Source organism: Brachyhypopomus gauderio, chromosome 10 (assembly GCF_052324685.1).
Source record: "Brachyhypopomus gauderio isolate BG-103 chromosome 10, BGAUD_0.2, whole genome shotgun sequence".
NCBI classification, from domain to species: domain Eukaryota; kingdom Metazoa; phylum Chordata; class Actinopteri; order Gymnotiformes; family Hypopomidae; genus Brachyhypopomus; species Brachyhypopomus gauderio.
In genome coordinates, this window is record NC_135220.1 from 9,786,754 (window position 1) to 9,798,770 (window position 12,017).

Below are 12,017 nucleotides of genomic sequence, written 5' to 3' on the forward strand. Positions count from 1 at the left end.
GCAAGTTTAATGGCTAGGAGCTCTCGGTCACCGACGTCGTAATTCATCTCAGCGGCTGACAGTTTCTTTGAGTAATAGGCACAGGGGTATAACTTCGGCGGGTTTCCCTGACGCTGCGAGAGAACAGCGTCTACTCCCACCTCCGAGGCGTCGACCTCCACGATGAACTGGAGCAGGGGGTCAGGGAGATGTAGTACAGGAGCCGACGTGAAAGCCCGTTTAAGGAGTAAAAATTAGCATTTTCAAGGTGGCGATATAAACATTATTTAAGAAAATACCTGAAGTTCCTGAATGTCTACCAGACTGGGTATTTGAATTATTTAATTAAGAATAGAGGTTGTATTGTTAAGTTTACTTCTGTTGTGAACAAACATTTGTCTCAGATTGAGAGAGTTAAATTTTATTTGATAGATGTAAATGCACTTTATATAGTGTAACTGTTTACTTTTTTTTTTTTTTTACAAAGATTTGGGATATTAACACTGGGAAGGCCAACGCTACGAAAAAAGTCGCGAGGAAAATCAGCCGCCGAGTAGCCCCCGCTGTGAAGAGATTAGTGCCCTTTGTCTTGCTAAAGACATGGTGTGTGTTTGAAGCGCCGACCCCCGCTCTCCTTTCCAAAGAAATTCAGCCCGGCCAGTGCATCTGTATATCACAGCTCCAAGAAGCAATTCAAAAGTTATAATCTATCTTTCTTTATAGCGCGAAGATAATTATTCATATGCTGAATAGGAATGAATCCTTTGGTTTGAATCGCGCTAAACATTCTAAGTGAAATAAATCCTCGCGTTGTTTTTGTATTAGGCGTACGTGCTGTGCGATTTTCTCAAGGCAAACCAGACACAGACTAGCCAGTTTTATATGTTTCATTCGCATTTTATGCTTACTTCATCGCACTAAAGAATAAACTACAATAATGTGCATGTAGTAGGCATATGTGTTGTGCGATTTTCACAAGGCAAACCAGACACAGACTAGCCAGTTTTATATGTTTCATTCGCATTTTATGCTTACTTCATCGCACTAAAGAATAAACTACAATAATGTGCATGTAGTAGGCATATGTGTTGTGCGATTTTCACAAGGCAAACCAGACACTGACTAGCCCATTTTATGAGTTTCAAGCGCTGACCACCGCTCCATTTCCAAGGAAATTCAGCCTGGGCAGTTCATCTGTATATCACAGCTTCAAGAAGAATAAACAATCCATTTGTAGTAAGCATACGTGTTATGTGATTTTGTATGTGTTTCATACGTTTTTTATGCTTACACTAAAGAATAAACAATGCGTTGGCGGTACGTGTAGTGCGATGGCAAATTCACAGAATTGTACTGCAGAGTAAACAAATATACATTTTGAATCCACTACAAACTTGTAAGATACCAGTCAATCTGTGTACCTATATTTTTTGTAATGTATCATACTTGCACATTGTGTTAGAGTTTGAGTATATACGCGATTTACAGAAATAATGCCGGTAATAGAACCGTTGTTGTAAAAGTTTTATACACACACACACCCCACCCAGTAATAACAATAAAGATATTCTTGCCTTAGCAATGACAGGGTAAAACAAATGTGTGATGCAGAACACAGGGTTGCCAACTTTTGACGTTCGCTTGGAGTGAGATTTTAACCTGGAGCCGGTGGCGAGTGTATTTTGTTGAGCGGGGGGGCACAAATGGACACAGATTCAGTGTTATATCGCCGGTGGATGGCGCCAGAGCTAGCGAACTAGTAACGTATTGAATCATATATGTGGATCTGAGGTAAATAAACTGGATATTTTTTTCGGTGTGAGATATCGGAAGTGTGGCGTGAGAGCGTGTGAAAACGGTCAAATGCGTGTGTCTCACGCTCAATGCGTGAGAGTTGGCAACCCTGAGAACAACATTATTTTTATTAGAAAAATAGAAATCTCATTTGACATACAGCCAAGTGCGCTTTGAGCATCCCGCAAGCTAACAGTTGCTACATATCCATGGCCCATCCTTTCTACATTTTCGACAGGTGTACTTGGCGCACACAGCACACTGCTCCGAGCTGTGATGTCGTTGCTTTTTCGCCATTGTCTTTTCCTGTAAGAATCGACGCCGAAGTTCCTCAGCAAGAGCATGTAAAAAGTCTCTTCTGCTCTCCGTGGACCTCGTGCATGTCGTATACAAAACATGTGCATTCATCGCTGCCAAGTCCAGCATGTTGTAGAACACTGCAACAGGCCACCTGCGTGTTCCTGCGCGGACCGTATACCCACGCACCTTCTGGTCCATGATATCCACACCGCACTGCAAAGAAGATACATAAAAAGGTTATGTTACATTATAAACATTATAATCATTTTGTCTGACATATATGACATAAAAATTCAATAATGTGACATTATTTATCATCATATACGCATACCTTCATGCTGTTGTAGTCCGTGATCGTGTTTGGTTTCCTTTTGCAGCCTTCGGAGATTGTGACTTGTTTGTGCATTGTGCTGAGAATGCAGACTGCCTTGTTTTTTTTTGGAGCATACGCTGTCAGTATGGCACTTCCTGATGTGTACACGTGTGTGGAAAATTCCTCACGTCCCTTGGTGTTTTTTGCTGGAGGAGGAATTTCTCTTCTGATCTTGTTAATTGTCCCAAGCAGAGCTGTGTTGCATGCAAGCAGTCTGTTGGCCAGAAACAGGGATGTGAAGTAGTTGTCAGTGGTGACGGTTCTTCCCTTGTCCAGATATGGTTCCGTGAGTTTCATGACGACATTCTCTGACAGTCTTTCTCCCTTGGGACGACTGGGGTCCTTTCCCAAATATGGAAAAGCATTGCACATATACTTGGTCTTCAAATCAGCAGCAATCCAAAACTTTATGCCAAACTTGTCAGGTTTTGTAGCGATGTATTGCAGGAAAGGACAGCGGACCTTTGTTGGAAAGAGCTGCTCATCAACGGTGATGTGTTGTCCTGGCGTGTAACACAGAGTGCAGTTACGTACAAAACATTGCCAGATGTCCGAGATTGCAGCAAATCCGTCGCTCTTTACACGTTCCGCACGGGTGTCCTTGTCATTGAAGCGCAAGTACCGCATGATTTCTTTGTAGCGGTCACGCGACATCGTGTCCTTGATTGCAGGCACAGTGTATTTCTTAGACCAACAATCGGCCACCGCTCCAACCGGGCAGAGTATTGCCCGCAGAAAAAGCACTGCAATGAAAGCCATCAACTCGCTGACAGACAGGTTCCAGCTCTGATCCGCTCTGTGGGCTTCATGGACCGTGCAGTGTGTGATTGTCCTCAGCATCTCTATGTCGATCAAACACAGAAAGCTCTGCAACCTGCTTGTGATTCTGCGCTGTAGAAGTAAAATAAAAATCACATCACTTGTATGTAAAAAAATAGGAAATATAAAATAATATATATTTTTTTCATCTTTACATCTACAAAAGAGAAAATATAGTTGGCCAAATTCAGTTCAATGATTTTTCCTATGCACATCCGTGATAACATTACTTATATGTAAATAAAAGAAGAGGAAATATAATATAAATATATTTATAAAATATAACAAAGAGGAAATATAGCTGGCCAAATTCAGTTCAATGCTTTTTCATATATACATCTACAAAAGAGGAAATATAGTTGGCCAAATTCAGTTCAATGCTTTTTCCTATGTACATCCGTGATAACATTACATATATGTAAAAAAAGAGGAAATATAATATAAATATATTTATAAAATATAACAAAGAGGAAATATAGTTGGCCAAATTCAATTCAATGTTTTTTTCCTATGCACTACACTACAACATGCACTACAGTTTCATCTATACAAAAGAGGAAATATAGCTGGCAAAATTCACCTCTGTACTTTTCTTGTATACATCTACGAAAAGAGTTTTTTACATTACCTTGGCATGCTCTGTAGGTCCTGCGGTCTCACTGAACGTAAAAGTGGTGCTGCCGTGTCCAAGACTTCTTACAACATCAGTCTTTTCCCAAGCGGTTCCATCTTTTGCGTTTATGTTCGTTGCAGGCTTACTGACATCCTTAGCAACAGAACGCTTCTTTAGTGGAGGGCTACGGTTTTCTTCATCCGATTGTCCACTCGTATCTGCGCCAGTTGAAAGTGCCAGATCGGAGTCTTCAGCACTAAAACAAAGTTCCTCTCCTCCGTCGGAATCATAGTCATCCATTGCGTTCAGAAGAGCCAAAGCTTGCAAAGGAGTGTAAATCCTCTTGTGTGCCATCGTAGTGTCCGTGTCTTCCTCGCAGAACAAGAAAAATATATGAAATGACTCACCTGTGTTTGTGTGTCCGTTTTTATCCCAGCTTGGAGAAGACCACACCGCACCCATCTTCAACAAGTGTAAATTGTGAACCTTCACGGCAGCTGATGCAAAGGCGCTAATGACATGCGTATCGATACCCGCTAATCACTAACCGATACTTGCGCATTTCCATTTCTTTATATCTGATGGATGAATAGATGTATAGATGAATGGATAATCAGTCTCTGGGTTAAAATTTAATTTAATTGTTCTGTAATTATCTGGAATTAGGTGGAAAAACAAAATTGATATGGCTAGAATTTTTATATAAGTAGTGCTGTTTCATAAAAGCATAATAACATGTAGGCTACAATGCCTATATTAGACTTTCTCTAAATATCTAAATACAGATAGAATATATATAATTTTTATGATATTTCAGAGATTATTTTGTGGCGTTTCCTGTCTATGTAGCAGTGCAAATTATATATATTCTCTACCTGTAAATTAGTGCTGTTTCGTAACGGACGAATTGCAGAAATAACATACATACAATGTTTGATTCTGTCTAAATATCTAGATACGGATAGAATATATATCATTTGTACTGATTGATTTTGATTTTTACTTAATTTTAGATAACACTTGGATAGTATAAAACAAATAACTTCTAGCACATACGCCTACTACAAGTACAATGTTTATTCTTTAGCGCGAAGATTTATTTCAGTTAGAATGTTCAGCACGGGGTCGGCGGGGAAGCGTAAAATACGTATGAAACATATAAAATGGGCTAGTCATTGTCTGGTTTGCCTTGTGAAAATCACACAACATGTATACCTACTACAAATACAACGTTTATTCTTTAGTGCGAAGAAGTAAGCATGAAATGTGTTTGAAACACATAAAATGGGCTAGTCAGTGTCTGGTTTGCCTTGTGAAAATCGCACAACACGTATGCCTACAACGAGCACATTATTGTAGTTTATTCTTTAGTGCGATGAAGTAAGCATACAATGCGTATGAAACACATAAAATGGGCTAGTCAGTGTCTGGTTTGCCTTGTGAAAATCGCACAGCACGTACGCCTACTACAAATACAACGTTTATTCTTTATCGCGAAGATTTATTTCAGTTAGAATGTTTAGCGAGATTCAAACCAAAAGATTAATTCCTATTCATCATAGGAATAATTACCTTCACGCTATAAAAAAAAGATAGTTTCACGGGTTGTAACTTTTGAATTGCTTCTTGAAGCTGTGATATACAGATGGGCTGGTTTTCTGTGGAAAGGAGAGCGGGGGTCTGCGCGGTTTGCCTGCGAACCACATATTATTGTTTGACCTGCTGCCTCAGTGCTCCGCATTTGCATAATAAAAGGATGGCTAATTGCTGGCAAGAAGGAGGGGTGATGTCCTGGAGATCCTGAAATTTCAGTCTTGCTAGTGTTAAAGGATTTTATCCTGCACTGGTCTGTGAATGTGCAATAAATATCAAAAGTTAAACGCCTTTCTGATCTACTCATTTCAACTGACTGTAAAAACTGCTTTTTCAAAAAAAATCCTTATTCATTGGAATATAACTTTTTTTAACTGTAACGCAAATAGTTACTTTCTCTGGTAACGAGTTACTTTTATTATAGAGTAATTCAGTTACTAACTCAGTTACTTTTTTGAACAAGTAGTGAGTAACTATAACTAATTACTTTTTTAAAGTAACGTTCCCAACACTGTTCAGCACCTATTTAATGTCTGTTTGCGCAATGTCTCGTGCTCGTCTTTGTCTAAAATTCGTGCCTGAGTAAGTGTCTGTTGAAAGTGCTTGCGCTGCCGCACTGAGCTTCACGTTAAGTGTTCATTAAAGTTGTATGTTGCACCATTTCTTCGTTCGTCGTGCCTGCCTCCTCTGCACGTTACAGAAAGACGAGCCACAGAATGCAAGGATACATGTCTCGCGGGAAAAAGGGGAAGAAGAAGGCTAAGTGCCATCATGCATCTTCTTCTGCCCCGGTGTACGTGAGGGAGAAGGATGCAGAGGCGTTCTTTGAGGCATCATGGAGAGGGCTACCACACGCTTATGAAAGAGGCTATCCCCCGGCATACCCAGAGGAGGAGTCCAGTGAGCCCATAGTGGTGGGAGTCCAGTGAGCACCCCCCCCCCCCCCCCCCCCGAGTATGAGTTAGAGAGCGGAGAGTCTGGAGAGGAGGAGAGTCCCCCCCCCTCCGTGTACTCGGAAGAGGAGAACGAGGGTGAGGCTGCTTTCCCCCGTGTCTGCAGCTCCCTGGATGTCGAAAGAGGAGGAGAAGGTCAGCCCCCCATCATCGTTGTACTCCATGCCAACAGTGTACGGGGAGGGCGAGGAAGAAGCCAGCCCCACTCCATCGGTCCACTCGACCCCCACCGAGCACCCCGGTGCGGAAGAGGAAGTGGTCAGCCCTCCTCCTTCCATTTACTCGGACCCTATGGAGCATTACGGTGAGGAGGAGAAAGAAGTCAGCCCCCCTTCATCCGTTTAATCTGCCCCCACCGAGTATTACGAAGAAGAAGATGAAATTAGCCCTCCTCCATCCATTTACTCTGAGTCCACCAAGTATTACGGAGAGGAGGAGGACGTCAGCCCCCCTCCATCCGTTTGCTCGCCCCCCTCCGAGCATAACAGCGAGAGCGAGGAGGAAGACAGTGCCTCTGTATACTCAGAGGGGACTGTGCACTTCGAGAAGGGGTGCCCGAGAGGAGAGAACGTTCCTCGTGCCCCCTCGGAGGGGAGCAGCATGAGCTGTTCATGTTACCCGACCTCAGAGGAACCGATGTCGCTGGGTCGGGGCGGCCCATCTCCTCCTATGTTGCACCATTTCTTTGTTCGTCGTGCCGGTGTAACCCAGGTTTCAAACGATTATTTATTATGCATTATTACATAATACATATAAATAATATAAAAATGAAAATCCATATTAATTATAGTATTTTACCAGCGAGCAGACTAACTTGTGGGACCGCCCACTGCGCAAAATGCTGTCCAATCGGGCGAATCGTTTTGGGACCGCCCACTGCGCAAAATGTTGTCCAATCGGGTCAAATAGCTTGTGGGACCGCTCACTACGTAAGATAATGGGCCAATTGGCAATCAAGTAAAGGTTGCCATAATCTTCGCTGCGCGAGTATTTTTTTTTCTTCTTCCAGTTGGCGGTTGAGCGGACAGGACGTATTTGCTGCTACGCGCTAACAACTTTGGATAACACGCTAAAATCTGCGTCGTGAGTGGATACTGAAAACTAAACGTTATCAGCACCCGATAAAGCTAGAAAGCTTAGATTTGCTAAGTTAGCCGCTTAACTGACCGCGAGGAGGACCGTCGGTGATTTTCGTGACTGCCGCTCACGGGAGCTGAATCATCGTCGTGGGTTTAAATTGGATTTGGTGAGTGATAAATTTGTGAAACTTAACATGTTGGCTAAACGATGCAAACAGCTGAAAGAACAACTGCTGGAATGCTATTTTAATGTACGTGGGGAGGAGTAATTGAACTGTTTTAATTTGAGTCCTCTTTTCTGTTGAATTACCGTTGTAAGATAGCTCTGTGCTATTTTCAAGTTTAAAATATTACTGTTAAGTGTTAATGTTAAATGTAAAGATTGGATACTAAAGGCTCTGTATTATGAACAGGCCAGTTTGTGGGGATAGAGACCTGCCGCCTGGTTACAAGGATCTCAGTCGGGCAGGATATTGGATGGCGAGCCACAGCCGATAGGACTAACTTTGAGCATCACCAATTTTTTTCACTCGAGAGGACGTTCTCCATCGTTTGCAAGTAAACTGCACTTGACTCTCACCTAATGGACTGGAGTTAACCCTCTCACAGGAACTGTTGATTGTGAGACTTGATTCACATTACCAACTGCTACAGTTAACCCTTTGATGCGCAACATGGGTCAAAAGTGACCCGGCTGAGTTTTCATTTTCTATATCTTTGCAATAAATTAATTTAATCATTCACCCTTCAATGTATTCCTCAATTAACTTGTTTTTGATCATCAGATATCTTTCATTTATTTTTTCCTTTCTTACTTTTTTGCATCACTACCCCTCTAATGCACAACATGGGTCTAAAAGGACCCGCATTCATTTCCTATGTGTTTCTATGTGTTTTGAGTGTTTCTATGGTATATCTTTTTAATAAATGAACCTGTAATCATTTTCTATTCAAAATATCCAGTAAATATCTTGTTTTTGTTTAGCACAAATCTTAATTTTTATTTTCCTTTCTTACTTTATGAAGAAGCATAGCTTTTGTATTTATATATCAAGTTTACACACATGGGTCAAATATGACCCACATGGGTCAGACACCACCCATATTGTCATTTCACAGCTCAGCACAGCTCCTATTACATATCAATGTAAGTATTGTTTTTTTCAATTGTTCCAACATTGCTTTAGAAAATATTTGATGATAGTGGTGAAATATAACTGTACACACTATAATATTTGATATGAATTGTGAAATGTGCCATATTTGTCAATTGTGATTCTTCACTCCAATCAAAATTTGTCCTCCGCATTTACCCATCTGTGCAATTAGAACACAAACACACACACTAGTGATTACTAGGGGGCTGTGGTGCACACATGCCCAGAGCGGTGGGCAGCCCTAACCCGGGGAGCAGTTGGGGTTAGGTGCCTTGCTCAAGGGCACCTCAGTCATGGCCTCAGGCCTGGGAATCGAACCCACGACCCTCCAGTCACAAGACTAGTTCCACACCACAGGACCATGACTGCCCCATGGATTAAGTTTAGGTTACCTTGAGAGTGACTACCTTACTTCTCAGAAAGTTAAAAGTAATTATCATTTGCTAACTAGTTGTTGACATATATTTGAGATAGCTACATATACTGTAGTTAGCTAACAATTTAGCTTAGTTAGCTTAGCTACCTACTTAGCTAAGTAGTTAACTACCTATAACTACAATAACTACTAGTTATAACTAGTTATACTAGTTACTAGTATACTAGTTATATACTAGTTATAACTACTAGTTACTAGTATACTAGTTATATACTAGTTATAACTACTAGTTATAGTAGATAGCGACTAGTATCTAGTAGATAACTAGTAGATAGCTATTAGTTATAACTACATAGCTAAGTACATTGGTAGGCTACTTAGCTAAGCTATTCAGCCAAGTCACCAAATATAACTGGTTATAACTAGTTATACTTGTTATATACTAGTTATAACTACTAGTTTTATTCGATAGGTACTAGTATCTAGTAGATAACTAGTAGATAGCTACTAGTTATAACTACTTATCTAAGTACATTGGTAGGCTACTTAGCTAAGATATTCAGCCAAGTCACCATAATAAAACTATGCATTTTGTAACGTATTGAACAGGCAGAGAGGGATCCAAATGCGGAAGAACACCGCTTTTATTTAAATGAGACGCTGGTACAAACACAGGCAGGTGAATCACGAGTACTAGGATCAGTAGTAACAGCGTGTTCTTGGCGTGGTCAGGACGGTCCAGGGTCATACCGGGGGAGCAGAAGTCAGGAGGTACAGAGGGATTAGGCAGGAGACAAGGTCGGGGACGTAAGCGAGGGTCAGGACACAGGAGAGCAGACAGGATATAGAACGGCTTGGTACGCAGCATGAGTCGGCAATACTTCGCAACTGAGATGTGCTGGTGAAGTGCTTAAGTAAGGCTGAAGGGGGCGTGGTGATGAGGGGCAGGTGAGGTTGATTAAGAAAGATCAGGTGGCATTCCTGACAGTACCCCCCCTTAAAGGAGTGGCACCTGATGCTCTACGACGTGCCGGGGGCGACCGCGGCGCCGGGGGGCAGGAAAGTTAGGATGTGTAGCGTGGAAATCCGCGATCATCGTGGGGCAGAGGACATCCCTCGCTGGAATCCAGGCCCGTTCCTCGGGGCCATATCCCTCCCAATCCACCAGATATTGTAGACCACCTCGCCGGCGTCGGGACTCCAAAAGCTCTCGGACGATGTATGCTGGACGACCGTCGATCTCCAGAGGGTCCGGAGGTTTATCATACACAGGGGGCACGGTGAATGGGCTGTAGTGAACCGGTTTCAGGAGAGAGACGTGGAAGACAGGGTTAATACGGTAATGTGATGGCAAAAGAAGCTTGTAGGTAACTGCGTTCACTCTGCTGAGCACTTTAAACGGACCGATGTACCGTGGACTGAGTTTTTTACATCGTTGCTTCAAGTTAAGGTTCCGTGTCGACAGCCATACTCTCTGTCCCGGGTGATAAATCAATGCGGGGAGACGACGACGGTTTGCATTGAGCTGGCGTGTGTGTAGAGCGCGCCGCAAGTGTACATGCGCCAGCTCCCAGGTACGGGCACTGTGTTTAAACCACTCGTCTAGGGCTGGGACATCAGCTGGTGTTTTGTCCCACGGGAAAAACGCAGGTTGGTAACCATATACACATTGAAAGGGCGTGAGTTTGAACGCGGAGTGTACAATAGAATTCCGAGCATACTCTGCCCACGGGAGGTATTTGTGCCAGTCGTGTTGGGAAACGCAGTATTGTCGGAGAAACCTCCCTAACTCCTGATTGTAACGTTCAACCTCTCCGTTAGACTGGGGGTGGTGGCCTGAAGTCAGACTAACAGTAATGCCAAGGAGTTTGCAGAACTGCTTCCAGACTCGAGACGTAAACTGTGTCCCTCTATCTGAGACGATATCCTCGGGTAAACCATAAATACGGAATACGTAATGGAAGAGGTTAAGAGCTGTATCCATGGCAGTGGGTAATTTGGGGCAAGGAATGAGACGGCACATTTTAGAGAATCGATCTACGATTACCGTAACAACAGTATTACCTCCGGATGTGGGCAAATCTGTCACAAAGTCGACCGCGAGGTGCGTCCATGGCCGGTGAGGAACAGGTAAGGGAAGGAGTTCTCTCCTGCTGGAAGTGCACGGGGAGTACGGGTCTGGGCACAAACGGAACACGCCAGCACATAATCGCGGATGTCATCCTCCCAGGACGGCCACCAGTAACGTTGAGAGATCAGGTGTCGTGTGCGTGTAATACCTGGGTGGCCAGTGCCCGCCGTATCGTGTGCGAGCTGTAGGATGCGTCCCCGAAGGGATACGGGCACGTATTGTTTCCCCTCCGGACAGTCCACCGGGCTGGGTTCTGTGCGTACAGCCTCGTCTAAGTCCTCTTGTATTTCCCAGCGAATAGTTGCGAGGAAACAGGACTCCGGCAGAATACGTCCAGGTTCATGAGTTGCTTCGTCCTTTTCGTGGATCCGTGACAGGGCATCGGCTTTGATGTTCTTTGACCCGGGTCTGTAAGAGACAGTGAAACGAAACCGGGAGAAAAACAGTGCCCACCTTGCTTGTCGCGGGTTTAGACGTCTGGCTGATTTCAGGTATTCAAGGTTCTTGTGATCAGTATACACAATGAAGGGGTGTTCCGCTCCCTCTAACCAATGACGCCACTGTTCGAGCGCGAGTTTAATAGCCAGGAGTTCCCGGTCTCCCACGTCGTAGTTAATTTCCGCGGGGGTCAGCTTTTTGGAGAAGTAGGCGCAGGGGTATAGTTTCGGCGGGCTTCCCTGCCTCTGAGAGAGAACAGCGCCCACTCCGACCTCGGAGGCGTCGACTTCCACGATGAACTGGAGTTGGGGGTCAGGAAGGTGCAGAATGGGGGCTGACGTGAACGCCTTCTTGAGGAGTGAGAACGCCTGTTCCTCTTCAGCAGCCCAGGTGAATTTCCGATTCTTCCCTC